The sequence below is a fragment of the Vitis riparia genome, chromosome 12 (assembly GCF_004353265.1).
Source record: "Vitis riparia cultivar Riparia Gloire de Montpellier isolate 1030 chromosome 12, EGFV_Vit.rip_1.0, whole genome shotgun sequence".
Lineage (NCBI taxonomy): Eukaryota > Viridiplantae > Streptophyta > Magnoliopsida > Vitales > Vitaceae > Vitis > Vitis riparia.
The window spans coordinates 10,484,312-10,501,457 of record NC_048442.1 but is presented as its reverse complement, the minus strand read 5'-3'; positions in this window follow the sequence as shown (position 1 = coordinate 10,501,457).

The window sequence follows — 17,146 nt, the reverse complement described above, 5'->3', positions numbered from 1 at the left end:
AATACCGCTCAAAATTTACACAAATAAATGAGATGGAGTGATACAATATAGATTGTCAACCAATGGGATTAAGCAAATAAATGAATTATTCTTTCTAAAAGAACCTCTTTATTGAAATAAACTAAATTATTGCATTTATTTAGACTAGAAACTAAAACAAGATTCTTTTTAGACTCATGTACATAAAGACAATCCTTGAGTTCTAGATGACATTTATTATCTTATATTAGGGTAACATATCCCACGACCTAGACAACTATCCTCGCATTAAAAGCTAGAGTTAGGTTCATGTCCCCTTCTTTCAATCTCCTCCTTACTTGAATCCCCCATAAAGAATTACAAATATGGTCATTAGCCTCAAAATCTATCCATCATGCATTGGTGGAATCCACCACTAAGCAAGATTCAATTAAAAGTAAATGGAATGTACTTTCCTTTTACTTCAGGTAGTTAAGACATTCCTTTTTCCAATGACCCTTCTTATCATAAAGGAAGAATTTTCCCTCTCCTTTCCTTTCCTAGTCTTGGATTTTCCTATTTGGTGTTTCCATTTTTGTTGTTCTTTTCTTTGTTAGAAAAGCTTGAAGATGCCTTTACTAGTACCATATAAACACTCCTTTGATATTTAAGAATCACCTAAACCTTTTGGAGTTCTCATCAACTCTATCAAGTTCATCAACATCTTATTCATAGAATAGTTGAACTTGAAATGCTTGAAGGGATCTTGTAATGTCTTTAAGATCATGTCAACCTTGGTCACACCATCCATTTAAGCTTTGAGGATTTTAATCTTATTAAATAGTTCAATCATATGCATCATATGATCTCTAACGAGAGTTCCTTCTATCATCTTGGTGTTCATAATAGTCTTAAGGGTAGCTTCTCTAGATTACTTGTTCTTGTCATCAAACATATCTTGCAAACTAAAAAGAATCTCATAAGTAATGGCAAGCTAGAGACATGTGTTGCTATTGCAATACATTGTCCAATGACCCAAGTATAATGCATGTGGCCTCTTTATCATCTCTTTACAACTTCTTATGAGCATCCATTTATTCCTATGTTGAATATTATTGGGAATGGGTGGAGAAAACTCATGAACTACCCATTTAAGCTTCTTTAACGACACTTTATCTAGGTTTTTTTTGCTCGATAACTCAAACCTTGATCTTGAAACACTCTCGATGGAAATGGAAAAGACGGTGGAGGCCATGACTTTTTCTCTCTGAAAGTGGAAGACAACTCTCTATAAAAAACCATGGAAACCCTAACCCCTAAGGAGGTATTTATAGGGTACCCTAATAGGCTTAAGTGACTTAAGCCCATTAAGGGCTTAGGTCACTTAATCTAGTCCAAAAAGGGTCTTAATAGATTAATTAACCTAAAAGGGCCTATTAATTAATTAATTGGCCTAATCCAGAAACCTTGTTCACTTACTCTTGTGCAACCTTGTGCAATTCCCAAAACACTCTTATGTATAAAAGTGAACCTAGAGCTAATTCGACCCTCATAACCCATGCCAACAAGGTATATAAACTCAAAGCGAGCACTACAAGTACCTATAGAAGTGCTGGCTCCCTCATAATCCAATTATAAAATTGATCAACATCTCACTATAGAGAATCAACTAAACTCCAACATCCTATGTAAATAACAACAAGAAACTATGTGCTCAACTTTGTGGTATGCTATCCATTGTGTTTAATCTCCCCATGAACTGGTGTTTACGGTCTAATAACATGACAACTATCAGCCTTTCAAGACTACTAATTATCCTTAAGTTATAAATCCTTCTATTGTGCGTTCAAATGACATGTCTTAGCTCTATAACACCTAATGTCAAGTTCCACTTAAAGAACTACTATGACCATAGTTTACATGAACATACCTCCTTAGGATCACCCAAGGGGATACTTTATCTTAATCTCATGAGATATCATGATACGTCTATTGAGAATATCTATTGCTACCAACTTCGATCAATAGTAACCTAATCCATAGGGAATATATGATTAGCTTATGATTTCACCTAGAACTCAAAGTCATTGCTAACTTTAACATAAACTCAATATTCTCTCAACGTTAAGAGACAACATAATGAAGTAGCTTAGTGAAGTCATGACTACTTGACAACCCTAAGCTATGACTCACCATAGGTCTTGTCTAATGTGCAATCGTACACACTAGTGCACTCACCAGGGGAAACCCATCTTGATAACCAAGACCAGTTGTCTCTCTACTAAGGAAGTGGTGCGCTATAGCCTTTAATAGCTTGCTTAGACCCATGAACCAATTGTGAACAAGTCATTTATTTGCCATGAACTTGTGACTGAAATCTTCTATGCAAGTCCTAATGCACCTAAGTCACGAACTATGCAAAAGAGACAAGCTAAGGTGCTTACAAGATATAATACATGGAAATAGGATGGATAAAAGTGAACTACAACCTTATTAAATAAATAATAAAAAGTCATATGTTTATTACGTCATGTCATGCTTTTAAAGGCTTTATCCTCAAAACCTGGAATAGCACGGAGTATTTGATTGGCCCAATCGTAATGCATGCAGTAAGTGTACCCATAACAGTCTTCTAAGTTCCATCATAAGCTCAATAGTTTGTGTAGAAGTCCAAAATTAAATGGAGAAAAACCAAGAGCAATGGTTGTAGCCAAAGGACATACATTCAGGGCAGGGCTGTTGTCCAGTAAGACTGACAACACTCGATGGCCTGAACATGCAACACTGCTATACAAGGGATGAATGTGATCCGATCCCTCCGGGGGCAAGTCGTCATTAAAGACCACAATACATGTGGCTCTGCCAGTAGCCAAAATGTGCATAAGCCCCTCTGAGGTAGTAGAGATGTCAATCTTGATTTGATTGAGGGCTCTGACTAATGCATCTCTATGCATATTAGATGAGGCCAAAAAGCTCCAAATGGATATGCGAGCCTACGTAGCACGCAGCTGGTGCAAAATCTCGTCATCCTCTCTCTGAAGCTCCTCTTTGGTGGCTATTCCAGCAAATGGCCTATCAACGGGCAGAGGCTAGGCTACTCTCCCACTCCGTGTAACTATCTGAACATCTCTGTGAGCAGGCCCGTATCCCTCAAGGAATAGAATGAAAGGTGTCATGGGTGGCACATGTTGCAAATACGCTGGTGATACTGAAGGTTGTCTGGGAATCCAGTCTAGGGTCAATTTTAATGGCCTGAGGATCTGCTGGTCAAAGGTATATCCAATGAATTCTGAATCCACATACAAACTGATCAGTTGAGGAGCCTTTCCATCCCATCCCATCATAAATATCTCATCATTTGCAGACTCAATCAAATGTACCCCTCCTGGGGATGGAGGTATGACTCTAGTATCGTGAGTGGGGAGTGGGTTTGTGGTCACACCAGGTCGTCCCAAGTCAACTAGGCCTTGATTAATCAGATCTTGAATAGCATGTCTCAAAGCTGCATAACTATCTATGTCATGACCCGCCCTCTAGTGGTAGGCACAATAAAGATCTGCTCGGTATCCCGGTAGGGTTGATTGTGGCGGTGGTCTAGGCAGTAATGGAGCAATTAGTCCCCCATCAACTAACCTCTAAAAGGCTCGGTTTAGGGGCACCCCGAGCTGTGAGAACTGTCTAATGGACCTTGGTGGAGGCGGTGCCCTATACTGATGATGGGATTGCATAGGTGACCTCTAAGCCGCCTGAGTGGCGTATACTGGTTGCGGTGGCCGGTGTAGATAAGTAGACCCTGCTGGCCTAGTAAAGACAAATGGTTTGTACTGATCATGTTGTACTATTGGATAAGAAGTATCTAAAAATTATCTCTGAGTCTAAGGGCATCGTGAAGACCTATGGCCCATTATGCCAATAGTACCAACATCTGATGGTCTGGGGCCTGACCTGGGTTTCTTCCTCTTTGAGTCTGAAGGGGAAGAGTTTGCCTATAATCCCCTGGCTATAGCATCCTCGATGCCATAGAGGGCTTGTACCAATGAGCTAAAATCAGTCTGAGGAAAACCCATGAGATGTCTAGCAAACCGGGGTTGAATGTTGTGCATAATCATACTGATCTGATCTTGCTTTGAAGGTCTATCAATAATCTGCGTTATCTTCTCTCTCCAACAGGATATGAACGAGGTAACTAACTCATTTGACCTCTGTCTAAGGGCCTCCAACTCTCTTTGTGATACATCCACTACTATGTTAAAAGAGTATTGTCTGAGGAACTCCTGTGCTAAATCATTCCAGGTCCTATGCCATGAGGGGTCTAGTGAAGCAAACTAATATTGCGCGACACCACCCATTGACAGGGGAAACAACATAATCATTTGTGCCTCATCTAGTCTGTGCCCGTGTATAACAGCATTGCACAACTGCCAGTGGATACGGGGGCACCCTATTCCCATGTATCTCTCAATATCTGACATATGGAACTCAACAAGAAATGATGCAACTAGCAAATCATCATACCCATCCCAACTCATAACTCCATCTGAAACATGCAACAACCTCATCATCTACTTAATCCTATCAATGTGGGCCTGAGTATGATTTGTAACCTGTGTAGGTTCCATAACAGAATGTGGCGTAGTCTCAGTCTGCCCATGTAGAACAAATGCCCCAGCCTATGGAGTTAATTGAGTTGGTGGTGGTGGAGGTGGAGGAACCGTGTGGTCCTGCTATATGGTACGACCAGATGGTGGCGGTGGTAGTATAGTAGAGTCATGTGGGGTGCTCCCCTGAATATGCATTGGCTAGGCCTGGTGCCCATCAATCTTTTGTCCCAATCCTAAGATAACGTCTCTGAGCGATGACATAGTGTCTGTGATCTTGGCTAGCTGGTCAACAGTAGCATACTGGGGGTCCATATCTCTATGAACTGATGGTTGTCCTATTTGTCTGTACTGATCTGATCCTCTTACAAGTCTACCTCCAACCCTGATCCAAACTCTATAACCCAGGTTGTATTCTCAATTAACAATTTTGTAGTGAAAGGAAGGGTATCAATCCTGTGACTATCAAACTTGAAATCAAACCACTAATGTAATCCCACAACTGAATCCTCTAAGGGAATGAATTGTCATATGATGCCAACAGCTAAACTAATACATAGCCCCATGTGTAGGGACAGAACTCTGACATGGCAATATCCTAAGGGTAAGGCAACTCTATAACTAATGATAGGCGAAAACATGACCTAAAGACTAGATGACCGCACCCATAGGGAATACACAACCTAGGGTCATAACCAATAAACAAAGTGACACACTGGCCACACATGTATCCATGAAATCCAGCTCAGGGTTATACGGGTCTTCATTGCTCGGATATCTGTCATCTCCATAGTGCTCCTAAACATCGATATAGCCCCTATGTTAGACCTTACTCCAAGTCTCTATCTTGGTCAAAGGCAAACAATTGGGAATGATTCCCATACAACTCAAGAAACCAATGAGGGACGGTCGACCAAGACTAGAAACTTGGATGTAAGGGAATACATGTGCATCCCATAAAGACAAGCAATAAGCAGTCATGCAACAGATAGTAAGTCATGCAGTAAAAAGTCATGTGTAAAGAGCTGGCCTACCATAAAATCTACACACATACTAATCATCTATGCCTATCATGAACCACAAGACCAAGCACTACCAACAATGAGTGAACATGCTACAACCAAACAGTTGAACACACAGGCAACAACAATTCACAAGTGTAAGAAAAATGCTAACCAAGTAAGTGATCATCAGTCATCCAAATGGCCCAAAAGTCCATTGGTCAATGAACCATGTGCTCCAATATACCCAACTCAAGTTCAAGTTTGATCCTCTTATCAAACCAGACATTCTGGGTTCGATCCCCAATGGAGTCGCCAATTTTTGGACCCTCCCCCGATCCACCGACCGGTGCGACTCGTGATTAAAAAAATAATATATGGAGAAAAAATGGTTTATGAGTTTTGGAAAATCAGTTCCCAATGAGTAATGAGTTTGTTTGGAGTCGCCACTTACTTTTTATTTTTATTTTTGAAATGGGGAAAATTAAGTAAGAACAAAAACTCCTCAATGACTCCAGTTAAGAAAAAACGGTTTGCAAAACTCAATTTCTGGGTCCAGGAATCAGGTTACCTATTAGGAAGGTACCTCACGCGAGAGAGCACCCCTCTAGGCTCGAGGTTAGGTCTTTACTAGTGAATTGGGTACATTGGAGCATATGGGTCAAAGATCAATCAATCCCCCCAGGCTACACGGATGACAAGACTCATACAATCCTAGATGGTATTCGGCATGCATAGGAAATTGACAATCAGTACAATGATGCGTACCTAAAGTCCCTAGCCATGCGCTGCGGAAAATGGTGAGTCAATAAGCACAAGCACACAACATATGAAACCTCCAAATCTACTAAAATTTAGTAGTATTTCTACTTGAACTAAGAGAATTTTTAGCCATGAACAAACCTTATATATGTAACCTCCAATCTCCACCAAACGGCCACCAAAATGCAGCCATGAAACTTCATTACATGGCTAAAATTTAGCTATTGCAATCCCATTGATTTTTAGCTAGGAATTAACATCTTTTCCACTTGAATTTCATCTACTAACAACCACAAATTCCATAATTCTCCATAAAAAAAAAAAAAAAAAAAAAAACAACTGCCTAGAGATCAATTATAGGCCATTGAATTCATGAAAGTCACATGCATTTTTTCATTAAAAAAAATTCATCAATTCAAATATTTAACAGCCACCACTTTCACTCATTCTTACCATTAAAAAAAATAATTCAGGCCTCCAAAAGTCTCACCATGTTGCTGCCACCTTTTTATTGAAACTTACCAATGCGGCATGAACTTCTACCCCAAATCTCCATGTCCAACCTTGAATTTTAGTCAATTACATCATCTGAAACTTTAGCAAATCTATACTTCAAATTTCAGCCATGATTTTCATTAAAATTTTTAGTAAATAATCACTCGAATTTCAGTCACGGTTTTCATTAAAATTTCAGCATTTCTCTACTTAAACTTCCATAAAATTCAGCCACTTTATTTAGCAAACACAACCACTAAAATTCAGCTGTGAATATCCATTAATGTGACCACTTTTCTCCATTTTTTCTCTAAGAAAATTAGCCATAGAAATTCACACACAAGGCCACTATTTCCACAATTTTCCACAAAAATTCTGTCATGATAATTCAACCATTTATATCCATTTTCAGATTTTCGGCTGTTGAAAGTGCCCACTTTCCATTTCCATTATTGGAGCATGCAAGAAGCTTACCACCAAGGCACGCACACACAATGGATTTGGCCACTACTAGATCTTTTCCAAACAAATCCCGTCTTAGTCCAAGTGCAAACTATTGAAAGGGAAAGGATTCAAATCCTATCCAAGAGGCCAACAATGGCCTTGATCCGGGTTTCTTCATGTAGGTGAAGTTGTTGAGGTATCTACACCTTGTAGACCCACTTGCCTACCCACTACCGGTTCGCAATGTTTCCGATTCAAGCACAAAAAGATAGCAAGTTACAAAGAAAACAATCAAGCACAAAAAGCTGACGATTCTCTCTCAGATATGATAATTTGTGATCATCCACTGTCCAAAACCACCAAGACTAAAAAAACAAAAATGAGGATCAACAAGGGGTTTCGAGGCTTTGAGTCTACTTCAAGTGAAGATGAATCAAACAAGAGGCCACCCAAGTATGATCCAATCTTAAATGGCAAAGAAAAAATGTGCACAATTAAACACCCTTCAAAAGAACCAACAAAACCCAACCTAATAGTAGACAGAAAACCAAACAGAGATGAAAAGGTAGTAGAAACAGAGAAAATAGTGAATTGTAGAGAGAGTCATATAATATCAACTACTATAACCCGTTGACTAGGGCTGAAAATGTCAACAATTATAACTTGTTGACTAGGCTTATATAATCTAGAGTCAGACACTTTATTTCATTAATTCAAACTTACAAAATAACATATCATGTCTCCTCAATTTTAGATTTTTCATAAATCAAGAAAATTCTCAAATATACTTTCCATACAAAACACATATTTGATCCATGCGTAAAGATAAAAATAATATTTTTATACATTTCAAAATACAATATAAAAAGAAAATTATTTTCTTTTATAAAATTCTGCATTAATTTCCCTTACCTTGAAGAAGCGCTCAAAAACCTGAAATATTTAGCTTGACAAATTTACTCTTCACCTAACATAATATCATACACAATTATCTAAAAGTAAAAAATTTCACAATCCTAAAAATATTTTATTTAGTATTAGGGATCCTAATTAATTTTTCATGCTAATATTATTACTACCCAATATTATTTTCAACTTCTTAAACAATAATAATATAATTTAATGAATTTCAAAATTTTTTATAAACTCATATTTCTTCCAAATCTTATTCTAACCATTTATTTCTTTTGTATACTTAAACTAAATTAAAACTTTTATTAAAAATAATTACTATTATTATTACTATATTTTTCAATACCCCGCAACATCCAAACAGCCGTACTGTACGTCACTCACAAGCATCCAAATCACACAATTTTTACTATTATTATTATTATTATTCTTAGGCCAGTTACAAGCATCCAAGTCACACAATTCGTACTATTCTTACTATTATTATTATTATTATTATTATTATTATTATTATTATTATTATTATTATCATTATTATCATTATTCTTATTAATCCCAATGTTCCCTCTTACTTAACAAAATACCCTATTGTAGACCCTCCATTTTGTCCTCCTATCACATGTCATATTAGGTATTTGTTCGGTACTTTGCAACAATTCCCTGGTGGCCCATTATTACTCATGTAGCTTATCCTTTATGAGCTACCTTGGAGACTTTGCTTGAGGGATTTATATAATCCCATTGTGACTTTTGGCAACCCTAATTTAGACATAGGCTCACTTAGGCACCTTAGGCTCACTTAGGCACCCTAAGCCCATTTAGGTACACTTGGCCCATTAGACACCACCTTAGGCCCACTTAGACACCTTAGGCCTGTTTAGGTACGCTTGACCCATTAGGCATTGATTACTACTTAAAAAGTGTTCTTTTATAGCTAATTATAAACTCTTTTAAACACTTTTGAGTAGTGTTCATTACCTTTTAACTCAATTGGCACATTAAGGACCCTTGCAAGTGTTACTAATCAGTTTTTGGCAAGTTTTGGTGTTTTTGATAGCTTTTTATCATTAAATCGAGCCAAGAATAAGGGAGAATTGTGTATAATCCATGGAAAAGCAAGATGAAGCTCAAACACATGAAGAATCCAAGTTTTGGAGAGCTTCGTAGCCTTTGCCAAATCAATCAAGTATGCAAGGAAGAGAATCAAAGAAGAAATCTAACATCCAACAATTTTGCATGGCTACGCGAAATTTTCGCAAAGCATGTGAAATGCCCCAAAAGAGTACAAGTTGCAGGACAGAGAGCAAGACTTTGAAGAATAAATTTCACACCCTTGCGAAATTTCGCAAGCCTTGCGAAACTGAGAAGAATGAATTTCGTTTTGTAATTTTCAGATATTTTTGCACCGACTCCGTTAGATTTTTATCTCAAGATATTTTGTGTAATTACCTATTTTCTCTTTATAACCAGCTAAAGATATTTTTAGATATTTAAGATATCTAAACAAGGGGTTAAAAATATCTCTCTATATATGTCTTAAAATATCTCTTTTTGTAATATCTCGGAATCTCGAAAGAAATTCTTGAGAGCACTTGTACATTTTTAGTAAGAAATACACAGAGCTTTGCTCTGCCTTACCTATTCATTTTGTTTTTATTTTCTTTCTAGCCAAACAACCTCTGATGATGTTTTCTTAGAGGATGAGTGGCTAGGTTTTTTCGTTTCTTGGACTGAAGGAAGCTAGGTAAGGGATCCGGATACAAAAGTGAGAGTTTTCCTTGTTTTAAATGAGGAAAGTTGTAACCCGTTAATGGTTTTTATTTTTTAGTTTAACTTAAAATCCCTTAAAATCACCCTGGGCCAACACTTGGTAAGCTTTTCGGACTCCTGGAGATCCATTAGTTATCTCTTGCAAGCCTTTGAAGGGTAATCCAAGGTTAGGATCACCTTGAATGGCCAATACTTGGTAAGCTTTTCACGGTGAAAGGTGATTAGTTATCTTTTACGAGCCATTGAAAGATGATTCACAGTGAGAGGTCTTTAGTGTTTGAAACCATTAATGGGAAGCAACTGCAGTCTTTCAAGGACCAGTGGGATCAAAACTTGATTGCTAAATACACACCGGTTCGGGAGATAACCATTCTTTATGTTATTATCCCCAATGCGAGGAAAAGATCTGGAATCTCCCCTTTTTGTTTAAGGAACCTAAACCTAGTGACCTAAAACTCCAAGAAACCTTTTCTTTGTAATTAATCTCAATTACTATTTTTGGTTAACTTAAAACCAACCTTTTCAACCAAAGATTATGTTTTCTTTTAAAGCTAACTCATAAAATAAAAAGCTCCATTTCAGTACTTTAACTAATATCACGTGTGATATGAAAATCCATCCATGTGGACGATCCTAGAACCACTATGCTATGCTAGCTATGCTACCCTAGTATATGGTGAATTAGGTTACTAAATTTTGTTGATAACTCTTGTCTGAGGACTGAATCCAATAAATCATCAATTGGGGACAAATCAAATGGCGCCGTTGCCGGGGATGGTGCCATTTCATAGTGATATGATCTTTTCAGAACACTTGTGATCTTCACCGCAAGTTTGGTGATTTTTCTTTTCTTTTACTAACTCTTTTTATTTGTTTTTATTTTAGTTTATCTTTTATTTAGTTTTTAGTTAACCTTAATAATTTTTTTTCTAGAATTGTTTTTCTTTGTTTTTGTTTCAGTTATTGCTAGTTGTGCCTGCCCTATTGGATACGAGTGAGTGAGAGAAGACTTGTGAAAATCGAAACTCCTCACGAAACAGAGTTGGAGTTGTGTGTGAACGTCATGGAGGCTACACCTAAAGATTAGCATAGTCAACATGCTCAGGATGAGAATTTCAACACATACCGATCCATGAGGGACTGCATGCATCCACCTCGTATGAGTGCACCGTTATGTATAGTGCCACCTACAGAGCAGCTAGTGATCCGACCACATATTATGCCACTTCTGCCTACTTTCCATGAGATGAAAAGTGAGAATCCCTATGTGCATATCAAGGAATTTGAGGTTTGTAATACTTTCCAAGAAGGAGGAGCGTCAATCGACTTGATGAGGCTCAAGCTATTTCCTTTCACTTTGAAGGATAAGGCCAAGGTCTGGCTTAATTCTTTAAAGCCAAGGAGTATTCGAACTTGGACTGATTTGCAAGCTGAATTTCTCAAGAAATTTTTCCCGACTCATAGGACCAATGGCTTGAAAAGGCAAATTTCAAACTTCTCAGCTAAAGAGAATGATAAATTCTATGAGTATTGGGAAAGATACATGGAAGTTATCAATGCTTGTCCTCACCATGGCTTTGATACATGGCTATTGATGAGCTATTTTTATGACAGTATGTCTTCCTCAATGAAGCAACTCTTAGAAACTATGTGTGGAGGAGACTTCATGAGTAAGAATCCAGAGGAAGCCATGGATTTCTTGAGTTATGTGGCTGAAGTTTCAAGAGGATGGGATGAGTCGAATGCTAGAGAAGTGGGAAGAATGAAATATCAACCTAATGCTCCTAATGTTAAGGCTGGGATGTATACTGTGAACGAAGACATCGATATGAAAGCAAAAATTGCAGCTATGGCAAAAAGATTATAGGAGTTAGAAATAAAGAAGATACGAGAAGTGTAGGCTATTTCTGCAACACCAGTGCAAGCTATGCCGTGTTCCATTTGTCAATCTTTTGAGCACTTGGTGGAAGAGTGTCCTACGATTCCAACTGTGATAGAAATGTTTGGGGATCAAGCAAATGTTATTGGATAATTTAAGCCCAATAACAATGCTTCATATGGAAACACCTACAATTCAAATTGGAGGAACTATCCGAATTTCTCTTAGAAGCTAAAGGCATCCCAGTACACGCAACCTGGCCAAGCACCCCCGCAAGCCTTGAATCTTGAACAAGCCATTGTGAATCTTAGCAAGGTCGTGGGAGACTTTGTTGGAGACCAGAAATCCATCAATGCTCAGCTCAGTCAAAGAATGACAGTGTAGACAAAATGATGGATGGGATGCAAAATGATCTATCTCATAAGATAGATAATCTCTAGTACTCAATCTCAAGGCTTACCAATCTCAACACAGAGTAAGAGAAAGGAAAATTTCCTTCTCAACCTCATCAGAATCCCAAGGATATCCATGAAGTGGAGGCCCAAGAAGGAGAATCTTCATTGGTGAGAGAAGTCAAAGCAGTGATCACTCTAAGGAGTGGTAAAGAGGTTGATCTACCTACATCCAAACCAGAGCATGAACCAAAGAGTGGAGTAGAGAAAGAAAAGAGGGAGGAAATCAAAGGAAAAAGAAAATGGAATAGTACAAAGAAGGAGGACCTTGAATCTACAATGAATGAAGAACCAGAGAGGATCATCAACCAGGAATATATAATGAAGAAACACACGCCTCCACCTTTCCCCCAAGCTTTGCATGGAAAAAAGGGAATCAATAATGCATCAGAAATTCTTGAAGTGTTGAGACAAGTGAAAGTTAACATCCCTTTGCTAGACATGATCAAACAAGTTCCGACTTATACAAAATTCCCGAAGGACTTATGCACTATAAAAAGAGGGTTGAATGTAAATAAGAAAATCTTCTTGACTGAGCAACTAAGTGTCATTATACAGTGCAAGTCTCTAGTGAAATACAAAGATCCGGGCTGTCCTACCATCTCAGTGATGATTGGAGGGACTTGTGTGGAGAAAACTTTGTTGGACTTGGAGGCAAGTGTGAATTTGCTACTCTACTCTATCTACTAGCAATTGGGACTAGGAGAGTTGAAGCCAACATCAATCACTCTATCTCTAGCAGATAGATCTGTGAAGATTCCAAGAGGCATGGTTGAAGATGTCCTAGTTCAAGTTGACAAATTCTACTACCCAGTGGATTTTGTTGTTCTTGATACTAACCCAATTGCCAAAGGAACTAACTGTGTTCCTATTATATTTGGAAGACCATTCCTAGCTACATCAAATGCTATCATCAATTGTAGGAATGGAATTATGCAACTTACGCTTGGCAACATGACGATAGAGCTCATCTTCTATTTGTGCAAGAAACAATTCCATCCGAAAGAAGAAGAAAGACCAGAAGAGGTGTGCATGATTAACAACTTAGTGGAGGAGCATTGTGATAAAAAAATGCTTGAAGATTTGAACGAGATACTTGGGGATCTTGATGAAAGGTTACCTGAACCCTCAAATTTGGTTGCTACTTTCCCCCCTTGGAAGAGGAGGAAAGAAATTGTGCCTTTATTCAATGGGAAGGAGACACAAGAAGCTGTTAAGGAGGAGCCCCCAAAGCTTATTCTGAAGCCATTACCCACGGAGTTGAAGTATGCATACCCAGAAGAAAACAAGTAGAGCCTTGTTGTTATTTCTTCATCTCTTACCACTACTCAGGAGGATTGTCTACTTGAAGTCCTCAAGAGATGTAAGAAGGCGATAGGGTGGCCAATTTCTGATCTAAAAGGGATCAACCCTTTAGTTTGTACCCATCATATATACATGGAAGAAGAAGCTAAGCCAGTTCGTCAACCCAGAGAAGGTTGAACCCTCACATGCAAGAAGTGGTGCAAGCTGAAGTGCTTAAGCTACTTCAGGTCGGTATTATCTACCCCATATCAGATAACCCATGGGTGAGTCCTATGCAAGTCGTGCCAAAGAAATCAGGGATCATGGTGGTGCAAAATGATAAGGGAGAAGAAGTCTCTACACGCCTCATTTCATGTTGGAGGGTGTGTATTGATTATAGAAAGTTGAATGCTATAACAAGAAAAGACCACTTCCCGTTACCGTTTATTGATCAAGTGCTTGAGAGGGTCTTTGGCCATTCATTCTATTGTTTCTTGGATGGCTACTCTGAGTATTTTCAAATAGAAATTGATGTTGAAGACTAGGAAAGACCACTTTCACATGTCCATTCGAAACCTACGCATACAAAAGAATGCCTTTCGACTTATGCAATGCACCCGCAACATTCCAAAGATGCATGTTAAGCATTTTCAGTGATATGGTGGAGTGTATTATGGAAGTCTTTATGGACAATATCACCATATATGGAAGTACGTTTGACGAATGCTTAATCAACTTGGAAGTTGTTCTGAACTAATGCATTGAGAAGGACTTGGTGCTTAACTGGGAAAAATTCCATTTCATGGTACACCAAGGGATTGTCTTGGGTATATTATCTCAAAGCAAGGCATTAAAGTGGACAAAGCAAAGGTTGAACTTATTGTCAAGTTGCCATCGCCAACAATTGTCAAAGGAGTAAAGCAATTCCTTGGCCATATTGGGTTCTATAAGAGGTTTATCAAAGATTTCTCTAAACTCGCAAGACCTCTTTGTGAACTATTGGTAAAGGATGCTAAATTAGTATGGAATGGTCGATGTCAATGGAGTTTTGAAGAACTGAAGCTATTTCTTACGATCACTCCAATAGTGAGAGCTTCCAACCGGCAATTGCCCTTTGAAGTGATGTACGATGCCAGTGACTTTGCTATAGGAGTTGTTCTTGGGCAAAGAGAAGATGAAAAGCCCTATGTGATCTACAATGCGAAAAACGTTGAATGAATTGCAAAGAAATTACACAACCACAGAGAAAGAATTGTTGGCTGTAGTTTTTGCCTTAAAGAAATTCCGTGCTTACCTGGTGGGGTCTTTCATTGTGGTTTTCACTTACCACTCGGCCTTGAAATATCTGTTGACTAAGCAAGATGCAAAAGCAAGGCTGATTAGATGGATTCTCTTGCTTCAAGAGTTCAATCTTCAGATCAAAGACAAGAAAGGAGTGGAGAATGTGGTAGCCGACCATCTGTCAAGGCTAGCCATCGCACATAATTCCCATAGTTTGCCGATTAATGATGATTTTCCAGAGAAGTCACTCATGTTGATAGAAGCCACTCCTTGGTATGCTCATATTGCTAACTATTTAGTTACTGGAGAAGTTCCAAGTGAGTGGAAAACACAAGATAAAAAGCACTTCTTTGCAAAAATTCATGCCTACTATTGGGAAGAGCCATTTCTATTCAAATATTGTGCAGATTAAATAATTCTAAAGTGCGTCCCTGAACAAGAGCAACAGGGAATCCTCAGTCATTGCCACGAAAGCGCATGTGGAGGCCACTTTGCTTCTCATAAGACAGCTATTAAGGTATTGCAATCGGGTTTTTGCTAGCCATCACTTTTCAAAGATGTCCACACCATGTGCAGAAGCTGTGACAAATGCCAGAGGCTTGGGAAGTTAACACGTAGGAACATGATGCCTTTAAACCCCATTTTAATTGTTGATCTTTTTTATGTCTGGGGCATTGACTTCATGAGACCTTTTCCTATATCCTTTGGCTACTCCTACATCTTGGTGGGAGTAGATTATGTTTCTAAATGGGTTGAAGCGACCCCGTGTAAAACCAATGATCATAGAGTTGTTCTCAAATTTCTCAAAGAGAACATTTTCTCTAGATTTGGAATACCCAAAGCCATAATCAGTGATGGGGGTACTCATTTTTATAACAAGCCATTCGAAACTCTTTTAGCCAAGTACGGGGTGAAGCATAAGGTAGCTACACCTTACCACCCTCAGACTTCTGGGCAAGTTGAGTTAGCAAATCGAGAGATAAAAAACATACTGATGAAGGTGGTGAATACGAGCAGAAGAGATTGTCTGTTAAGCTTCATGATTCACTGTGGGCATACAGAACAAATTACAAGACCATTCTTGGAATGTCTCCTTATCGCCTAGTCTACAACAAAGCGTGCCATCTCCCCATGGAAGTGGAATACAAAGCTTGGTGGGCAATCAAAAAGCTCAACATGGATTTGAGCCAAGCCGACATGAAGAGGTTCTTAGACCTTAATGAGATGGAGGAACTGAGAAATAACGCCTACAATAATTCAAACATTGCAAAACAAAGATTGAAGAGGTGGCATGATTAGTTAGTCTCCCACAAAGAATTCCAGAAGGGACAAAGAGTCTTGCTATATGACTCTAAGCTACACATTTTCCCAAGAAAGCTAAAGTCAAGGTGGATAGGTCCTGTTACTATTCAACAACTGTATTCAAGTGGAGTAGTGGAACTACTCAATTCCAATAGCACTGGGAGTTTCAAAGTCAATGGCCATCGTCTCAAGCCATTCGTGGAGTCTTTTTCTCGAGACAAGGAGGAAATCATCCTCCATGAGCCACATCAAGCTTAATAGGATAAGTGGTTGGATGGACTTAGTCTGTTGGAAGACATTAAGTCCATATTTTTTGTTATAATGTTTATTTAAAGTTTTATTGATTTAATACTTGTTTTAATTGTGATTTCTTGTTTTAATTTATTTTTTTGTGAATTAATTTAAATTTTTAAGGATTAATTATTGATGAATTTCAAAAATAGATGGGGAAAAGCTTTAAAAATTGTATGGAGGATGGGAAAGTCAGAAAAATAGAGCAATTCGCACACCTTGCGAAAATCTAAAATCTCATTTCGCAACCATGTGAAAACCAATTCGCACACCTTGCGAAATTTTGTAGGGCATGCGAAAAAATTCACAAACCCAAAATTGCCTTGCAAAATCCCATGGGAAATTAAAAAGGGTGTGCGAACCTAGTTCGCAACCTTAAAAATCCATTTCGCAAGCTCGTGCGAAGTCTAAAAGCCCTTGTGAATTCCAACAGTCACTTAAAACTCTATTTAAAGGCCCCCAAAGCCTGTTTTCATTTCGCACACCCCATTCCCCATTGCAAAACCCTCCACCACCTTGCAAGCTTCCATCGGTTTTCTCTCCATTGGACGCCCTGTGGCTAACCATTTGAAGAGGCGACCTACACCTCCCACCCCATTTCAAACATGGTGCGCATTAGAGGAGGCCATACCAACCCTTCATTGTCTAGCGAGCCGTGGCCAAGAGCCTTCTCTCCTCAGGATTTGACATTTCAGGCCCCCGAGGCCCCGACCGTTC